The 20,794-nt window shown below is 43.7% G+C and overlaps 1 protein-coding gene across 2 annotated transcripts in view; it reads left to right on the top strand.

Annotated features, from left to right (window-relative positions):
• Window positions 1-19,562: 19,562 nt before the first annotated feature.
• LOC125447490 (zinc finger protein Gfi-1-like) overlaps window positions 19,563-20,794 on the top strand; it is a 34,435-nt gene continuing 33,203 nt past the window's right edge. For both annotated transcript variants that reach the window (XM_048521916.1, XM_048521915.1), the window contains exon 1: window positions 19,563-19,736. The gene's annotated coding sequence lies outside the window, so the exon portion shown is untranslated. The remainder of the gene's footprint in view (window positions 19,737-20,794) is intronic.

Below are 20,794 nucleotides of genomic sequence, written 5' to 3'. Positions count from 1 at the left end.
AATTTAAGGGAGATGAGAGAATCAAGGTTTTTTTCTAAGAAGGTGCTGCCAGAGGAGGTGTTTCCGGGTGGATACAATAGCAACGATTAAGAGGAGTCTTGACAGATACATGAATTGGAAGTGAATACAGGACAGTAACAAAAGGATTTTAGTTTAGAGATGCATCAAGTGACCTTGGCTTGGTCAGCCAAAGGGCCTGCGCTAAACTGTTCTACGTTTTAGAGGAGAAATGCAATGGCATTCATTTTTTCTCATTCATCTCATACTTTGGCTTTCTCACTAGCAGACAAGTCTGGACCTGATGGAATGTACCCAGGGTACTAAAAGAGATGGCATGGGAAATGACAAATACACTCACCGTAATTTACTAAAATTCACTGGACTCTGAGGCAGTTCCGGCAGATCGGAAAACAGCAAATATCATGCCACTGCCTGAAAAAGGAGGTAGACAAAAGGCAGGTAACTAAAGGCCCATTAGTTTAACTTTGGTAATGGCAAAAATGAACAAAGAAAATTACAGCACAGGAATAGGCCCTTCGGCCCTCCAAGCCTGCGCCGATCCAGGTCCTCAGTCTAAACCTATCATCTATTTTCTAACGGTCTGTGTCCCTTTGCTCCCTGCCCATCCATGTACCTGTCCAGATACATCTTAAAAGACACAATCGTGTCTGCGTCTACCATCTCCGCTGGCAACGCGTTTCAGGCACCCACCACCCTCTGCGTAAAGAACTTCCCACGCATATCTCCCTTAAACTTTCCTCCTCTCACTTTGAACTCATGACACCTAGTAATTGCATCCCCCACTCTGGGAAAAAGCTTCTTGCTATCCACCCTGTCTATACCCCTCATGATTTTGTAGACGTCAATCAGGTCCCCCCTCAATCTCCGTCTTTCTAATGAAAACAATCCTAAGCTACTCAACCTTTCTTCATAGTTAGCGCCCTCCATACCAGGCAACATCCTGGTGAACCCCCCTCTGCACCCTCTCCAAAGCATCCACATCTTTTTGGTAATGTGGCAACCAGAACTGTATGCAGTACTCTAAATGTGGCCAAACCAAAGTCTTATACAACTGTAACATGACCTGCCAACTCTTGTACTCAAATGCTTGAATCTATCATCAAGGGAGATACAGCGAGACATCTAAATAGAAATTGTCCCATCAGGCATACGCACCATGGTTTCATGAAAGGCAGGTCATGTCTAACTAATTTACTGGGATTCTTTGAGGGCATTATGAGAGCAGTGAACAATAGGGAACCAGTGGATGTGGTCTATCTGAATTTCCAGAAGATATTTGACAAGATGCTGCACAAGAGATTCCTGCATAAGCTAAAGGTGCACAGTGTTACAGGTAATATGTTAACATGCATAGAAGATTGGTTTACTAACAGAAAGCAAAGAGTGGAGACAAATGGATGATTTTCTGTTGGCAATCAGTGGCTACTGGTGTGCCTCAGGGATCAGTGGTGGGACTGCAATTGTTTATAATTTACGTAGATGATTTAGAATTGGGGGCTCAGTGTAATGATGACACTAAGGTCAGTGGTACAGCGAAGTGTTTAGAGGACACTGAAAGTCTGCAGCAGGATATGCATAGGTTAAGTGAGTGGGCAAGGGTCTGGCAGATGGAGTACAATATTGGTAAATGTGAAGTCATCCATTTTAAATGGAATATCTGCAAAATGGACTATCATTTAAATGGTGACAAATTGCAGCAGGTTGTTTTGCAGAGAGACCTGGGTGACCTTGTGCATGAATCACAAAAAGTTGGTTTGCAGTTGCAGCAGGTAATTAAGAATGCAAATGGAATATTGTCCTTCATTGCTAAAGGGATGGAGTTTGAAAACAGGGAGGTTATGCTGCAGCTGTATAGGGTGTTGGTGAGGCCACACCTGGAGTACTGTGTACAGTTTTGTTTGAGAAAGGATGAATTGGCATTGGACAGAGTACAGAAGAGGTTCACTAGGTTGGTTCCGGAATTGACCAGGTTAGCTAATGAGGAAAGATTGAGTAGACTGGGACTATTCTCATTGGAATTTAGAAGGATGAGGGAGGATCCTATAGAAACATAAAATTATGAAGGGAATAAGTAAGATAGAAGCAGGGAGGTTATTTCCATTGGCAGGTGAAACTAGAACTAGGGGCCATAGCCTCAAAACAAGGGGGAGCAGATTTCGGACTGAGTTGAGGAGGAATTTTTTCACGAGAAAGGTTGTGAATCTGTGGAATTCCCTGCCCAGTGAAGCAATTGAGGCTGCCTCATTGAATATTTTTAAGGCAAAGACAGATTTTTGAACAGTGAATGGGTGGGTAAGTAGGGATGAGTCCACGAAAAGATCAGCCACAATCTTACTGAATGGCAGAGTAGGCTCGATGGGCCTACCCCTGCTCCTATTTCTTACTTTCTTATACAAATTTTACTCAATATTTGTCCAATTCCTTTTATAAAGTTTACATTTATCTGTCTTCACTTTGTAGGAATTTAAGACCCCACATTTATTGTTGCTTTAAATCTTTTTGTCTTGCATCAATCAGGATACAATCATAAGAAGTCCAAATCTCAAAAAGAACAACCGTCTGTGAAGTGAGTACTGATGGATTGGCAAGTTGTCTGAGATTTCATTGCTGTCTTATATACAACCTTTAAGAAGTGGGTTCAAGTCTGATCTGCTTCAGAGATGAGCAATAATATGCCTGAACAGGTTGATTCGAAAATATCTTCTGAGCATTCAACTTTTAAATTTTCAGGAATATGAGTGGCACAGTGGCTCAGTGATTAGCACTGCAGCCTCACAGCACTAGGGACCTGGGTTCAATTCCACCCTCAGGCAACTGTCTGTGTGGAGTTTGCACATTCTCCCTGTGCCTGTGTGGGTTTTCTCCCACAGTCCAAAGATGTGCAGGTTAGGTAGATTGGCCATGCTACATTGCCCCATAGTGTTCAGGGATGCATAGCTTAGGTAGGTTATTAGGGGATGGGTCTGGTGGGATGCTCCAAGGGTTGGTGAAGATTTGTAGTGCTGAAGTGTCTGTTTCTGCATTGTAGGGATTCTATGAGTATTAAACAATATTTGGGACCAAATGCTGAAATACATTTCAGTTGAGCTGAGCAGAAGGCTTGTTCTAAGAGGCAGGCTTTTAGGAGCATCTTGAAGACAAAGAGATTTAGGAAAGGAATTTGACAGCTTAGGACACAGGCATACAGGCACCAGTGGTGGAATGAGGGTATATGGGAGATGGAAGAGGCCTGAATTAGAGGAGCATGAAGGAGGGTCATGAGGATGGGGTGGATTACAGAGAGGAGCAAGGCACTAGATGGATTTGAAAATGAGGAAATTATTTTATAGTTAGGATGTTGTATAATCAAAAACCAAGGTCTGCAACACAGATGGGAGGAAGAGTGAATGAGAATTGTGCAAACCAGAACGCAGGAAGCAGAGTCTTGGAAAATCTCCTAATGTGGAGAATAGAAGCTGATCTCAGATTGAGAACAGAAGAAAAGGGATCATTGTTGGATATATATTAGCTTAAGCAGAACTGAAAATACAAATTCAAGGACGATGATGGTGTAATGATAATCTCACCGAACTTTCCAGAAGCTGTGGGCTTGCATCTCACTTGAGGATCTAATGGTCAAAAGGTTCAGAACAAAGAAAAACAAATATCAATTTGTAAATCCTTCCACTGCATCGATGGCAGTTGGTTCAGGCAGAAGAAAAGCTGCCTCTGAAAACAAGCATTGGATCTATCCTTCTCTGATGAAGGGTCTAGGCCCGAAACGTCAGCTTTTGTGCTCCTGAGATGCTGCTTGGCCTGCTGTGTTCATCCAGCCTCACATTTTATTATCTTGGATCTATCCTTGTTTTGTACAGTCATGAACAATGCATTAGAGAAAGGATGTAAACACACTGAAGGAAGTACCAAAGTGATTTCCAAGAATGGTTCCAATGATGAGAAACTTCAGTGATAAGGATAGATTGTAGAAGTTCAGATTGTTCCAAGACCAAGAGAGCATAGATTTGAAGTGATGTGCAAAAGAAAAAAAGATGAAGTAAGGAAAAGCTTTTTCACACAGTTAGTAATGTAGATAGAGTATGGAATGCATTTTGTGGAAAAACATAAGAGGCTGATTGAACTGAGTCATTCAAGAGAGGTATTGGATGATTATTTGGACAGAAACAGTATACAGGGATATGGGGAAATGAGAGGAAATTTGAACTGAATGATGACGCTTGTTTAATGAGCAAATGCAGGCATGAGGGGCCAAATCACCTCCTCCTGTGCTGTAACAGTCCTGTGAGCCGTCTCATGTGCCAATTGCCATCACAGGGAATTGAGGAGGAAAGGTTTTAACTTGACAACTGAGGTTGCAAGTGATATTTGCAGTGTCAAGGAACATCCCAGGAAGTCATGGAAGGAACCTTGAAAGTGTTTCTTCCTCTCAGATTGCTCAGACAGGTTTATGTTTCTCTGGGTCCCCCAGCGGATCTTGGCTCCCTCTGCTGCTGGGTAGATCTGTGTGTGTGTGTGTGTGTGTGTGTGTGTGTCTGTGGAGGCTAGTACAATTACAACATTTAAAAGGCATCTGGATGGGTACATGAATAGGAACGGTTTAGAGGGATTTGGGCTAAATGCTGGCAAATGGGGCTAGGTCAGATTGGAATCTCTGGTCAGTACATATGAGTTACAGTGAAGAGTCATAGAGTCATACACAAAACAACAGACACTATTTGATGGGGTGGGCTAGGTTTGCTTGACCTGCTGTATGGATGTTAGGCCTATTACATTCACATGTCCATGATTGGCAAGACCAGCCACAATGGTAGGAATTAAACAAAAATCATGGCAGCAAGAGAGCAGAGACCCAGGGATTAACTATCCTGCAATGAGAATCCTGCTGTGACCTGTCCAGAAATGGGATATTGTAATTGGGATCAGGGAGATATATGACATAACTACTTTCACCATCTGTACCAATTTAAAGGAAAGAGGTTGAAGAATATAATGAAGTTAAAGACAGACAAAGAGGCAGCTCCCAGTGGTTTTCACCCTGGGATATAGAAAGAGATATGGCAGGAAGTTGTTCATCACAATCTTCAGAAACCTCTCAATTTAGGGCTGGTCCCATTAGATTTTGGTAAACTAAGCAAACTATCAATTATTGAAGAAGAATATGAATGCAGAAAACTGGAAATCCCAAGCTTTACTAATCCAATTTGAGTCGAAGACTAGTAGCTGGAGTCTTCTTTCAAAGGGCAGAATGACTGTGAATTTGATCAGAAACAGAGCCAACGTGAATCAGATAGTAGATAAGTCAAATCTATTGAAACTAGTGAAACAATTTGGAGAAGGTCAATAAGAGAATGTGTGGTCTCCGCGTCTTGTGTACGGCAGCAACTTCTGTATGCAGCGTGATGATACCAGTTACCAGAGTAGATCTGTATGCAGCTGCCCAGCTTAGAGGGAATGCAGCTGATGACGTTCGAACAGTCATTCACTCAGCTACAAGGATTCACAGAAAGTTTCTCTCATGCCTACAGATGGAAGAGGAGGCTCCAAAAATATCCCCATCATCAATGGTGGAAGAGCTTACTACATCAGTACAAAATATAAGGCTGAAGCATTCGCAGCAATCGCCCATCTCGATCTGCTCAAGTGGTTCCCAGCATCATAGGTGCAATCTGAACCCAAATGAATTCACTCTACGTAATATCACGGAACACTAGGAGACACTGATTACTGCAAAGAACACTGGCCCTGACAACGTTCCAGCAATAGTATTCTGGATCAATAGCTCCAGAACTTACTGCACAACTAGGCAAATTCTTCCAGTTTAGTTACAACTCTGGCATCTACCTGACAATGTGGAAAATTGTCCTGTACACAGAAAACAAGACAAATCTAATATGGCCAATTATCGCTCCATTAGTTAATTCTTGATCATCAGTAAAGTGATAGACACTGTCATCAATAGTGCCATCAAGAAGCACCTGCTCAACAGTGACGCCCAGTTTGGGTTCCACCAGGGCCACTCAGCTCCTTTGATTTGATTTGATCTATTGTAGTCACATGTGCCTACATACAGTAAAAAGCTTTGTTTTGCAAGTAGGACAGGCAGATAATAGGATGTGTAGGCTGAGTGAGGCATTCCAGGTTACAGCTGGACAGGAAGAGTGCAAATCAAGATCAACATTAGCAAAATCAACCTTACTTGAACTTAGCAAGGTCCGTTCCGCATTCTAGCAACAGCAGTGAAGATGCTGTTCTTGAACCTGTTGGTGTGTGTGTTCAAGCTTCTGTATCTTCTGCCTGATCGAAGAGCTTAGAAGAGGGCATTACCAGGGAAGGAGAGGTCTTTGGTGATGTTGGCAGCCTTTCTGCAGCAACAAGAAGTATAAACAGAGTCCATGGATGTAATGTTGGCTTGCATGATGGTCTGGAATGTGCACACAACTTTCTGCAGTTTTGTATGGCTCTGAACAGCGCAGTTTCCAAACCAGGCCATTACACATCTAGATAGAATGTTTTCTATGGTGCATCTGTAAAATCAGTGTGCGTCCTTATGGATTTGCTAAATTTCCTAAGCCACCTGAGGAAGAAGAGGCATTGTTGTGCATTCTTGACTATCGTATCTACATGGGAAGTCTGAAGCAGATTGTCCGTCATTGTCATTCCTAGGAACTTAACACCCTCAACCCTCTCCACCTCAACTCCATTGCTGTAGATAAGGGCGTGTCATCCTCCTTTCTTCCTGAAGTCAAAGATCAGTTCTTTGGTTCTGCTGATACTGAGAGCGCGTTTGTTATCATTGCACCACATTACCAAGTGCTGTGTCTCCTTGCTGTAAGCCGTATCCTGGTTGTTCAATATCCATTGTATCATGTCATTGGCAAATTTGTAGATGATGTTTGTACAGAATTTGGCTACACAATCGTGGGTGTACAGTAGGGGGCTGAGAATGCATCCATACAGGGCACCAATGTTGAGGAATATGGTGGAGGAGGTGCTGTTATCCTCACTGATTGCTAGCTGTGGTTCAGGAAGCTGAGGATCTAGTTGCAGAGGGTGGAGCTGAAACCTAGGTCTCAGAGTTTTGAGATTAGTCTGGTAGGGATTATGGTGTTGAAGGCAGAGCTATAGTCAATGGCTCAGTTGCAGCTTTGGTTCAAAAAAGGACAAAAGTGCTGAATTCCAGAGGCGAGGTGAGAGTGACAGGCCTTGACATCAAGACCAAATGGGGCATTAAGGACCCACACCAGAACTGGAATGAATGTGTACTCAGGGGAACTCTCCACTGATTGCGGTTATATCTGCCACAAAGGAAGATGGTTCTAAGATAATGTCCTGGGCTCAACCATCTTCAGCTGCTTCATCAATGACCTTCCTTCCATCATAAGATCAGAAGTGGGGATGTTCACCAATGATTGCACAATGTTCAGCACCATTCACAGTTACTCAGATATATGCTCCAATTCCACGCCCAAATGAAATAAGATCTGAATAATATTCAGACCCTGTTAAATCACAGGTAACATTCATATCGCATAAGTGCCAGGCAATGACCATCCCAATAAGCAAGAATCTAACTAGTGCCTTTGACATTCAAAGGCATCATTGTCCCTGAACCAAACATACATACAAAACAGGCCATTCAGCCTCTCAGGCCTGCTTCACCATTCAACAGAAGCATGCCTGCTCTGTTTGTGTTTCAATTTCTATTTTCTATCTACTCCTAAAATATTTCCCTTCCTGACAAGAATTAAGATGTTATGAAGAAGGGTCACTGGTCACTCTGGAGACAAGGTTCATATCCTACCATGACAGACATTACTGGACCTGCTGAGTTTCTACAGTAATTTCTGTTTTGTTTCAAATTTCCAGCATTTGCAGTTATAAGGAGAAGCTGCATAGGGACATTTTTTTAATGGAGTGTAGGATGTTGGTGTATGATCTCATTGATGTTTATAAAATTGTGAGGGGCATAGATAAAGTGAGCAGCAAACATTTTTTCCCTAGGTCAATGAGTTAAGAACTAGAGAGCATAATTTTAAGGTGAGAGGACGAAGGTTTAAAAGGGACCTAAGAGGCAACTTTTACACACAGCAATGTGAATGAACTACCAGAGGAAGTGGTAGATGTAGGGACTGTTACAACATTTAAAAGACGAGTCAGACAGTTACATGAAAAGGGAAGATTTAGAGGGATACAAGCCAAATGCAGGCAAATGGGACTAATTTAGTTTGAGAAACTTTGTCAGCATGGAAGAAGGGTCTGTTGTACGACTCTATAACTCAATGATCTCTGTCTTAAAAATCTCTCAACCTTCTGAGAGGAAAAGATTCTTCACATCTCTGTCCTAAAAAGTCAAACCCTAATTTGTAAACAATTGCCCCTAACTCAAAAAGAGGACACATTTCCCCAACACCCACCTTTCAGGATCTTTACACTTCGTTCAAGTCCCTCCTGATTATTATAAACTTTAGTGGAAACAATCCCACTAAGATAACCTGCTTATTCCAGATATCAATCTAGTAAACGTCCTGTGTCCGCCTCCTATGTATTCCTACCCTTCTTTCAATAAGGAGACCAAAACTGCATAACAGTAGTCAAGGTGTAGTCTTTACCAATGTCCTGTATAACTGAAACTTAACATCCTTACTTTCATTTTCAGTTCCTGTCATCATAAAGGGTTAGCTGTTTTTATTATGTGCTATGTCTGCATACTCTTTTTTTTTGCGTGTGATTCATGCACTCAAACATCTAGATCCCTTTGCACTTTGGAATTCCACCATTGTTCCCTGTTTGGCTGATAGCTTGCTTTATTAATTTTCTTATTAAAGTGAACAACATCTCAAGGATTAGGACAAATCTAACCCATGAGACTGGGATCGGCATTAGTGGAGTCACTTCCTGGAAGGCTAACTCCTCCTTTGCTGTTTCACTCAGTCCAACTGAGGATGATGGGCAGCTCCCAATGATTCCCGGTCAGTGCAGCTCTGATAGGGACTGCTGTGGTAGGTCAAAGTGGGGCAGATAAATTTTGTGACAACCTTGGGAGGGGTGGAAATAATGAAGCCTGTTTCCCAATTTTTTTAACAGGTGTTGCTGGTTGGGCCCTCATGAACCAGGCACAAATCACATGCCCATCCTCACTCTACTCCAGACCCCAGAAAACTGCCCTCTAGTGGGAATCCATTGAGCAGCTATCTATTCCACAACACTGTATGATGATGAGGAGGTGAGGTTTGTAGTGGTCATGTCCCCTGGGTCCATAAGTCCAAGACCCAGGCCATCAGTTTGGGGATAAGGTTCAAATCCCACCATGACAGATGGTGAAATTCAATTCATAAATCTGAACTTGAAAACGAGTCTCATCATCAACTGACATAAAGACTCAGGGATAGCAAGAACTGCAGGTGCTGGAGTCAGAGTCGATACAGTGTGGAGCTGGAGAAACACAGCTGGTCAGGCAGCATCAGAAGAATTGATGGTTCAGGCCTAGGCACTTCATCAAGACATCCCGCTTCTGATGTCTGATGTGCTGCGTTCCTCCAGTTCCATACTGTATCGACTTAAAGACTCATCTGGTTCATTAGGGAAGGAAATCTCCCATCCTTAAGTGGTCTGGCCTACATTTGGCCTGAGAGCTACAGCCAAAGTGGTTGGCTCTTAACTACCCTCTGAAATGGCCTAGCAAGCTGCTCAGTCCAAGGGTAATTAGGAATGGGCAATAAATTCCTCTCTTGACAGTCGCACTCCTATCCTACCAAAGAATATTCAGCTCCTAGCATCTGTTTCAAGTCCAGCGAATCAAACTCAATTTCATGCAGTTGAAACCATTATTAATATTTAAAAGAAAGAAGAAATGAAAATGATGAGGCTGAGTGTAGGGAAAGAATGACTGCTGCTGATCTGTGAGTGTGTTTCATGTTTTGTGGTCACAGTGTACCACAAAATATTTTCAGTCTGCCTACATCCTACCACAGTTCTATCTGAACAGATCAAACAGTTTGAGACACTCTGGGAGGCATCTCTGTGTGCGGATCTCACTGATCTTAATCACCTCTTTCTATTTTTGATAAATCAGTGTCACGAACGTCAATCTGTGCACCAAAAAAGTCCCAAGGGCATCAGCTCGACCTGATGGATTCTGAGAATCACTCTGTGGGAGGTGAACGTTTCAGAAGAGCGGGTGAAGAAGGTTATGAGAAATGCAGCTGGAGTGTGTGAATATACCATGCAGCATAGCATGCGCCTCTGGCTCTGCGGCTCAATTTACAACTGTGTACTATCATCGTCAACCGCTCGCAGCAGGATTCTTACCCTCTGATATGCTCCTGTAGCCACTGCACTTGTATGGCTAATCCAAATAGTGCCTGGTCAATATAACCCCCAGCATATTGATAGTGGGGGAGTCAAGTGATGTTAAGGCTGCTGAATGTCAAGGAGCTGCAGTTAGATTGTCCCTTGTTGAGGATGGTCAATGCCTGGCACTTGTGTGCTGTGCACATGACTTGCCATTTGTCAGCCCAAACATGCATGATGTTCAGATCCCATTCCATATACACACAACATGAAGAAGTTGCCCCCTCACGTCCTTCTTAAATCTATCATCTTTCAACTTAAACCTATGCGCTCTAGTTTTCAATTCTCCATCCCTGGGAAAAAAACTACATGCTTTCCTATCTATGCCCCTCATGATTTTATATATCTCAATAACGTCACCCCTCATTCTCCTATGTTCCAAGGAATAACATCCTATCCTGGCCAGCCTCTCCTTATGACTGAGGTCTACAAGGTGTGCATCCTTGTAAATGCTCTTTGCATACTTTCCAGTTTAACTATGTCTCTCCTATAACATGGTGACCAAAACAGTACACAACACTCCAAGTGCAGCCTCACCAACAAATTATACAACTGTAACATTATGTCCCAACTCCTATACTCACTGCCTTAACCGATGAAGGTTAGATATCTTCTTCAACACCCTGTCCACCTGTAACGCCACTTTCAACGAACTGTGTACTTGTACTAGGTCCCTCTGTTCCACAACACTCCTCAGGATCTTACCATTTACTGTGTAAGTCCTACGTTGGTTTGAATTTTCCAAAATTCAACACCTCAAATTACATTTGCCAATCCTCAGCCCACTTTCCCGTATGATCAAGATGATCCCTCTGTAATTTTTTAAGAGCCTTCTTTGCTATCCTAATTTTGTATCATCCACAAACTTACTAATCATGCCTTGTGCATTCACATCCAGATCATTTGTGTCAATAACAAATAATAAGGCCCCCCCAGCAATGACACCACTAGTCACTGGACTCCAGTCCGAGAAGCAACCTTCAACCATCACCCCCTGCTTCCTACATCAAGCCAGCTTTGAATCCAATTAGTTGGCTCTCCCGAGATCCCATGCGACCTAAACTCCATGACCAGCCTGCCGTGTGGGACTTTGTCAAAGGCATGATTAAAATCCATATAGACTACATCTACTGTTCTACCCTCATCCATCCTCTTGGTTACCTCTTCGAAAAGCTCTAAAAGATTTGTCAGACATGACTTCCCATGCACAAATCCATGCTAGCTATCGCTAATCAGACCCTGACTATCCAAATGTTGGTCAATCCTGTCCCTCAGTATCCTCTCCAATAACTTGCCTACCACTGATGTCAGGCTCACAGCCTGTAGTTCCCTGGCTTGTCTTTGTTATCTTTCTTAAACAATGGAGCAACATTAGCCACCCTCCAGTCTTCTGGAGCTTTACCAGCAGCTAAAGATGAAAGAAAAATCTCTGCAAGGGCCTCTACAATTTCTTCTCTAGTCTCCCACAATGTCTGAAGGTGGACTTGATCAGGCTCAGGGGATTTATCCACCTTAATGCCCTTAAGGCTGCAAACACCTCTCTTTGGTAATATGTATGCAGTACAAAACTTCCCCACTTGTTTCCCTTGTTTCCTTTCATCCGTGATTCTCTCTGCAATAAACACAGAGGAGAAATATTCATTAAGAATCTCCTGTGGCTCCACATATTGATGGCCATGCTGATCTTTAGGAGACACATTCTCTCCCTAGCCACCCTCTTACTGTTAATATAGCTGTAGAACCTCTTGGGATTATCTTTAACCTTATCTGCCAGATCCATCTCATACCCTGTTTTTACTCTTCAGATTTCCCACTTACATATGCTGCTACACTTTTTATAGTCATCTAGGGATTCACTTGAGTCCGATAGCTTAAACCCAACACATGCCTTATTTTAATAAAATGTGAGGCTGGATGAACACAGCAGGCCAAGCAGCATCTCAGGAGCACAAAAGCTGACGTTTCGGGCCTAGACCCTTCATTAGAGATGGGGATGGGGAGAGGGAACTGGAATAAATAGGGAGAGAGGGGGAGGTGGACCGAAGATGGAGAGTAAAGACGATAGGTGGAGAGAGTGTAGGTGGGGAGGTAGGGAGGGGATAGGTCAGTCCAGGGAAGACGGACAGGTCAAGGAGGTGGGATGAGGTTAGTAGGTAGCTGGGGGTGCGGCTTGGGGTGGGAGGAAGGGATGGGTGAGAGGAAGAACAGGTTAGGGAGGCAGAGACAGGTTGGACTGGTTTTGGGATGCAGTGGGTGGGGGGGAAGAGCTGGGCTGGTTGTGTGATGCAGTGGGGGGAGGGGACGAACTGGGCTGGTTTAGGGATGCAGTAGGGGAAGGGGAGATTTTGAAACTGGTGAAGTCCACATTGATACCATTAGGCTGCAGGGTTCCCAGGCGGAATATGAGTTGCTGTTCCTGCAGCCTTCGGGTGGCATCATTGTGGCACTGCAGGAGGCCCATGATGGACATGTCATCAAGAGAATGGGAGGGGGAGTGGAAATGGTTTGCGACTGGGAGGTGCAGTTGTTTGTTGCGAACTGAGCGGAGGTGTTCTGCAAAGCGGTCTCCAAGCCTCCGCTTGGTTTCCCCAAAGTAGAGGAGGCCGCACCGGGTACAATGAATGCAGTATACCACATTGGCAGATGTGCAGGTGAACCTCTGCTTAATGTGGGTTGTCATCCTGGGGCCTGGGATAGGGGTAAGGGAGGAGGTGTGGGGGCAAGTGTAGCATTTCCTGCGTTTGCAGGGGAAGGTGCCGGGTGTGTTGGGGTTGGAGGGCAGTGTGGAGCGAACAAGGGAGTCACGGAGAGAGTCGTCTCTCCGGAAAGCAGACAGGGGTTCCACATTAAGCAGAGGTTCACCTGCACATCTGCCAATGTGGTATACTGCATTCATTGTACCCGGTGCGGCCTCCTCTACTTTGGGGAAACCAAGCGGAGGCTTGGAGACCGCTTTGCAGAACACCTCCGCTCAGTTCGCAACAAACAACTGCACCTCCCAGTCGCAAACCATTTCCACTCCCCCTCCCATTCTCTAGATGACATGTCCATCATGGGCCTCCTGCAGTGCCACAATGATGCCACCCGAAGGCTGCAGGAACAGCAACTCATATTCCGCCTGGGAACCCTGCAGCCTAATGGTATCAATGTGGACTTCACCAGTTTCAAAATCTCCCCTTCCCCTACTGCATCCCTAAACCAGCCCAGTTCGTCCCCTCCCCCCACTGCACCACACAACCAGCCCAGCTCTTCCCACCCACCCACTGCATCCCAAAACCAGTCCAACCTGTCTCTGCCTCCCTAACCGGTTCTTCCTCTCACCCATCCCTTCCTCCCACCCCAAGACGCACCCCCACCTACCTACTAACCTCATCCCACCTCCTTGACCTGTCCGTCTTCCCTGGACTGACCTATCCCCTCCCTACCTCCCCACCTATACTCTCTCCACCTATCTTCTTTACTCTCCATCTTTGGTCCGCCTCCCCCTCTCTCCCTATTTATTCCAGCTCCCTCTCCCCATCCCCCTCTCTGATGAAGGGTCTAGGCCCGAAACGTCAGCTTTTGTGCTCCTGAGATGCTGCTTGGCCTGCTGTGTTCATCCAGCCTCACATTTTATTATCTTGGAATTCTCCAGCATCTGCAGTTCCCATTATCTCTCACATGCCTTATTTTTCCTGACCAGAGCTTCAATATCTTTCAGCAACCAGGGGATGCCTAAACCTGCCAGCTTTTCCTTTCGGCCGAACAGAGACAAACTATCCCTGGATTCTTGCTATAGCATTTTTAAAACCCTCCAATTTGCCAGTCATTCATGTTCCCTCAAACAGACTCACCCAGTCAATCTCTGCTACATCCTGCCTAATGGCCCCAAAATTGGCTCTGTTCCAGTTCAGCATCTTAACCTATGTTTGTCCTATCTTCTTCCATAACTATGTTAAAATTAAGAGAGTAATGGCCACTGGACCCAATGTGCTCTCCAAGTGACATTTCAGTCATTTGCGTGACCTCGTTTTCTGAGACGAGATCCAGTGTTGCATGTACCCAAGTAGGGCCCTCTACATGTTGATTTAGGACACTGTAGCATACTTCAGGGATTTTGCTGTGGCTGACCTCGAGTCCCTTTTGTTCAGTATATGTCCTGAGTGAGACTAAGCAATTGCCTTCACACAGGTGGTGTTACCTCAGCTCAGTAGGCCAGGAGAGGGTGTCCACTCCAATCGGAATACCCTGTAACTCAAACTCCACTTCCAGCATTTTCTAATTACAAAACCACTTGTATTGCCTGTTTGAAGTTCAGTTGGGCTTCAGCAAGTAGACACTTTTGCACACTCACATCATGAATCCCACAGTCCAAATGGTCTCAAAGCATCTCACTTTGGGTTTAACCTAAATCATGTGCCTCTGCCAGTCTTCTTAACCTCAAAAGTCCCGACACAGATTCCCCTGGTTCTTGAATTGTCGAGTAAAACCAATAGTGTCACAGAATTAGAGGAGGCTTGGGGTTGTGATATTCCCTAGCTAAATATGTCAACTCTTGAACAGTTTTAGTATCTGGTGCCTCAGAGAAAGTTAGGCTCCAACTAACCGAAAAAGTTGTAAGTCCACAAGCTGTCAGGAGAATTACTCATTGCTTTTCATTTGCCTCAGTATCATTTGCCTGGAAAAAATGATGCATTCTTTCCTCATAGTGAGCCCAGTTTTCGCAGTCAAATTTGTTGAATTCTGTACAGGAGTATGTCAGGGAGGCCCTACCCAGGAATCTCCAACACAAAAAACGTTAAGCATAAGTGAGCAATTTTCAATCCAATCAGAGATGGAAATAGAGTTTTTGGTCTCAACCTTGGCGTGGGCCAATCTGTCCTGTCCATGAACCAAGTTTCCAAACCCTGACTACTTCTGACTATAGGAGCCCTTTTCTCCTGTATTAACTTCGAACATGGCACATTATAAAACATCTCTTAAATATGCAAGTGTACTACATCAATGTGTTCCACCTTAGTTGCCTTCAAACAACGTATCCAGGTTGCTTATGGAACTAACTCATACATACCCAAAGTAGCTATTTTTAAGTGCAATAATCCATAGAAATCTCCTCTGATAGTGAAGCATAAACTTCATATGTTCTACCTATTGATTTGTTCTGCATCAGCAATGTCCAGTTTATCTACTTCACCTGGTTCATTATTTTATTTCCTCAAATGATATAAATAAAGCCCCACATCTGTTTCCTCAAATTTTGATAGGGCTTTTTACAACTTAGATATTTCCTTACTGGATTTTGGATTATGACTGATTTTTTCTCGTCGGAGCTTGCATCAGCATCTAATGTCTCTTTTATGAATAGTATCATTTTATAAGCTCTTTCTCCCTCTTCCTCGATCTTGTTTCTATTCTCTTTTGACATTCTAATTTTAATATCTCCAACTCTCGTTCTTTGTCTTTCTGTTCTCTCTGAAGATAATTTCTAGAGTTCTAGTTCTTTTTCTCATTTCAAGCTGTTTTAACAGTAACTCAATATGAACAGATTCTGATGTCTCACTACTTGAAGTACCTGGTTGCTTGCACATTGCTTTAAGCCCAATAACCCAAATTATTTCTGCATCTGAGCTATGGCATGCAATTCCACTTTAACTTATTTGCTAACTCAATCAACCTGGCCTTTGTGTTCTCTCTTAGGTTCAACAGCACAGGTCCTCCACCTGCAGGAAGGCAGTACCATTTTATTAATGCAAAATCTGGTATCCATCCATTTATTGTCTATCTCTTCCTCTAACTCCAAACCTGATCTGATGTTGTCATTTGTTCCAAACACCTGGACAAGGCTCCAAGTGATGTCATGACTGACTGATGTGTGAGCAGAAAATGAAGACTCCTCTCAGAGTCATCACAAAAATGTGAGAAACCACTGAACTACCCAATCTTATCTAATTGTTTAGTTCAGGTTAAAAGAATGTGCATGCCAGGTTTTTCATGACGAGGAAAATTACTATTTATTGTATTTGTATTGTTTTTAACCAATGATAAGAAAGGCATAATTCGCTAACTTACAATTCCAAAATTTAAACCCTACCCATTTCCAAATATTCCCATAGACATCCAAACAGGCACACAAAGAGACAGGAAAGACCACATTATGTGTGGGGAAAGGGTACTAAAATAAATGAGTATAGTTCTGGATCACAGGTGTCAATGAATTATATTTTCATTTTTTTATTCTTTACTAATGAATGGGATTGCGAATACAAAAATTCTCAATCTTTCAATTAGTGGTTAGAGACTCACCCTTTCAATATCTGAGGGTGTTTTATCCTTTCAACCGGGGGATTGCAGAGAGAGTAGTTTACAGTGAACTAGAGAGTGAGAACAGATACTAAGACATTTCTTATCTTTTTTCTCTACCAATGAAGGTGAGAGAGAGAGCTTGAGTGAGTACTTTCTCTTTGCAGGCAAAATATTTCTCATCTATCATACACAGAATGTAGCCAGGAACAAATGAAATGGTTGTTACTATGCTGAGCCCTAGTTCCACCTAGAAGGACAAGGACAGCAGATATATTCAAGTCCACCGACTGCAAGTTCCTCTCAAACCCTTAGCTGAGATCTTGAAGCATCATAACATTCAAGGCTATGGGCCCAGTATTGGAAAGTGGACAGTGGTAGTATAGTGGGTGAGGTAAAGTGGTATTAGCATATTTTTGACAACAGATTTGTTGGGCTGAAGGGCCTCTTTTTGTAATGTATGGTTCCATGATGAGTCTATGAAGCCATTTACCATCCTGACTTGGAAATAGATCTCCATTCCTTTACTGTCATTGGATTGATGTCCTGGAATTCCCACCCTTAGAGCATTATGGTTCTACCTACAGCACGCAGACTGCAGCAGTTCAAGAAGGCAGATCAGTACCAACTTCTCAAGGGCAACTAGTGACAGGCAGTAAATACTGGGCCAGTCAGCAATGCTCACATCCAATGACAACTATAAAAAGTTATCACGGTGACAACATTATGGGCAGGAACTTGGCAAAAAAAAAATGGTTAAGACTAAAATTGGGCCCTTGAAGACAGAAACGTGAATTTATTATGGGCAACAAGGAAATGGCAGAAGAGTTGAATAGGTACTTTGGATCTGTCTTCACCAGGGAAGACACAAGCAATCTCCCAGATGTAATGGTGGCTGAAGGACCGACGGTAATGGATGAACTGAAGGGAATTTACATTCGGCAGGAAATGGTGTTGGATAGACTCTTAGGTCTGAAGGCTGATAAGTCCCTGGGACCTGATGGTCTGCATCCGAGGGTACTTAAGGAGGTGGCTCTACAAATTGTGAACGCATTAGTAATCATTTTCCAATGTTCTTTAGATTCAGGATCAGTTCCTGCGGATTGGAGGGTGGCAAATGTTGTCCCACTTCTCAAGAAAGGAGGGAGAGAAAAAACAGGGAATTATAGACCAGTTAGCCTGACATCAGTGGTGGGAAAGATGCTGGAGTCAATTATAAAAGATGAAATTACAACTCATTTGGATAGCAGTAACAGGATAGGTCAGAGTCAGCATGGATTTACGAAGGGAAAATCGTGCTTGACTAATCTTGTGGAATTTTTTGAGGATGTAACCATGAAGATAGACAAGGGAGAGCCAGTGGATGTAGTGTACCTGGATTTTCAGAAAGCCTTTGATAAAGTCCCATATAGGAGACTAGTGAGCAAAATTAGGGCACATGGTATTGGGGGCAAAATACTGAGTTGGGTTGAAAATTGGCTGGCTGACAGGAAGCAAAGAGTAGTGATAAACAGGTCCCTTTCGAAATGGCAGGCAGTGACCAGTGGGGTACCGCAAGGTTCGGTGCTGGGACCGCAGCTGTTTACGATATACATTAATGATATAGAGGAAGGCATTAAAAGTAATATTAGCAAATTTGCTGATGACACAAAGCTGGGTGGCAGGGTGAAATGTGAGGAGGATGTTATGAGAATATAGAGTGACTTGGACAGGCTAGGTGAGTGGACGGATGCATGGCCGATGCAGATAATGTGAATAAATGTGTGGTTATCCACTTTAGTGGCAAGAACAGGAAGGCAGATTACTATCTAAAGGGAGTCAAGTTAAGTAAAAGGGAAGTACAACAAGATCTAGGTGTTCTTGTACAGCAGTCAATGAAAGCAAACATGCAGGTACAGCAGGCAGAGAAGAAAGCTAATAGCATGCTGGCCTTCATAACAAGAGGAATTGAGTGTAGGAGCAAAGAGGTCCTTCTGCAGCTGTACAGGGCCATGGTGAGAACACACCTGGAAAATTGTGTGCAGTTTTGGTCTCCATATTTGAGGAAGGACATTGTTGCTATTGAGGGAGTGCAGCGTAAATTCACGAGATTAATTCCTGGAAAGGCGGGACTATCCTATGTTGAAAGATTGGAGCGACTGGACTTGTATACACTTGAGTTTAGAAGGATGAGAGGGGATCTGATTGAGACATATAAGATTATTAAGGGATTGGACACTCTGGAGGCAGGAAGCATGTTTCCTCTGATGGGTGAGTCCAGAACCATTGAGCACAGTTTAAAAATAAGGGGTAGGCCATTTAGAACAGAGTTGAGGAAAAACTTCTTCACCCACAGAGTGCTGGATATATGGAATGCTCTGCCCCAGAAGGCAGTGGAGGCCAAGTCTCTGGATACTTTCAAAAAAGAGATGGATAGAGCTCTTAAAGATAGTGGAATCAAGGGTTATGGGGATAAGGCAGGAACAGGATACTGATTGTGGATGATCAGCCATCATCATAGTGAATGGGGGTGCTGGCTCGAAGGGCCGAACGGCCTACTCCTGCATCTATTGTCTATTGTCTAATAATTGAAGTGATGTTTTCCCCTAATGCCTCAGCAATGGCTATGTTCATTCAGCATCTCAAAACTGTCAGGACTTGAAATTTTAAAACAAGCAGATTTCCAGAATGACAGTAACCTTTCACAGGATTAGATAAACTTTTTAAAATATGTCAGGTGAATTGGAAGAGTCAAAGAGTGAGGACCACGTGAGTGGTCTCAAAGGCTGATTCTCAGGGACGGAAGACAGAAGGAGCCAGTTCCTGAATAACAGGCCCCTCCCCCTCCCGCCCAAAGTGTTCACGTAATTCGCTAGTTGCATTTGTTGAATTTCTGGTTGTGAAGGGAAGCTGTGGTTTCATTCTGGGCCGAATGCTAAATGTAAGAGCAACAGCCGCCCTCATTCTCCTCGATCAGTGCTTTGGGTAGCGCTAGAACTCTAATTGCTTCAGCTCCCCTTGACCACTAATCCAACTATTGTGACAGTCCTGTCCATCTCCACGGTTCACCAGACACCCACTCCATCAGGATGAGGATTGGCCTTTTCACTGTGAGTAGACAAAGCTGTGATATTTAACGTAGATATCTTGAGCTGCCAGCATATTATCAGACCCAGCAAAACAATCATCAGGCGCTACTATTTATAGAAATTTATAAGCATTGCAGCTTCTTCAGCTTCTAACGCTAACCAAGGGCTAGATTATGGGGTAGAGTTCCATATCTGCTGACCCTCTCTGGAGTACATCCCACACACAGTGACATTTACTGAGGAGGCAAGTCCCACATACATACTCTTACCGGTGTACAGGCCCTGCAGACTGGCATTCAGTTCCACAAACACTGACTCTCACTTTGGCACAGGACTCACACATACTGGATGTCACTGGGGCACAGTCCTACACACAATGAATCTCACTGGGATACAGCCACACACACTGACTATCACTGGGGTACAGAGTCCCAGACACACTGACTCTCACTAGGGCACAGTCCAACACACACTGATTCTTACTAGGATACAGTCTCACAAACACTGACTCTCACTAGGGTGCGGGTCTCACACACTCTGACTCTTACTGGGCTACAGAACTCACACAAGCTGACTCTCACTGTGGTACCCATCCCACACGATCACACTGACCCTCTGTGGGGTAAATCCCACACACCGGCTGATCGTCTCCGGGGTACATGTTCCACACACTGACTGACGCTCTCTGGTTATGGTTCTGTGCGCACTAACCATGGCTGGTGCAAGACTGTGGATCCATAGTCAGCTGTAATGGCATTTAGCCAAGCACAATCTCTCCTCACCAAGGGAGCAGCCAATAATTGTACTAATTGCAGTCAATAATTTGATAGTACAAAGTAGGGGTGGAGGTTATATAGACTTTAGGATTAGGGTAAAAGTTCAGCACAACTTTGTGGGCCGAAGGGCCTGTACTGTGCTGTACTGTTCTATATTCTATGTTCTAATTGGGACCAATCACTAAACAGTGTTTTTTTGGCCAATATTGATCAATAACAAAGCAAACTCAGTTAATACAAAACAGTGAAATAAGAACTTATTCACAGAATGATCCTTCTGTTGAAATGTATCAAATCCCCACT

Source organism: Stegostoma tigrinum, chromosome 35, assembly GCF_030684315.1.
Source record: "Stegostoma tigrinum isolate sSteTig4 chromosome 35, sSteTig4.hap1, whole genome shotgun sequence".
Taxonomy (NCBI): domain Eukaryota; kingdom Metazoa; phylum Chordata; class Chondrichthyes; order Orectolobiformes; family Stegostomatidae; genus Stegostoma; species Stegostoma tigrinum.
This window is presented reverse-complemented; position numbering and strand designations above follow the sequence as displayed.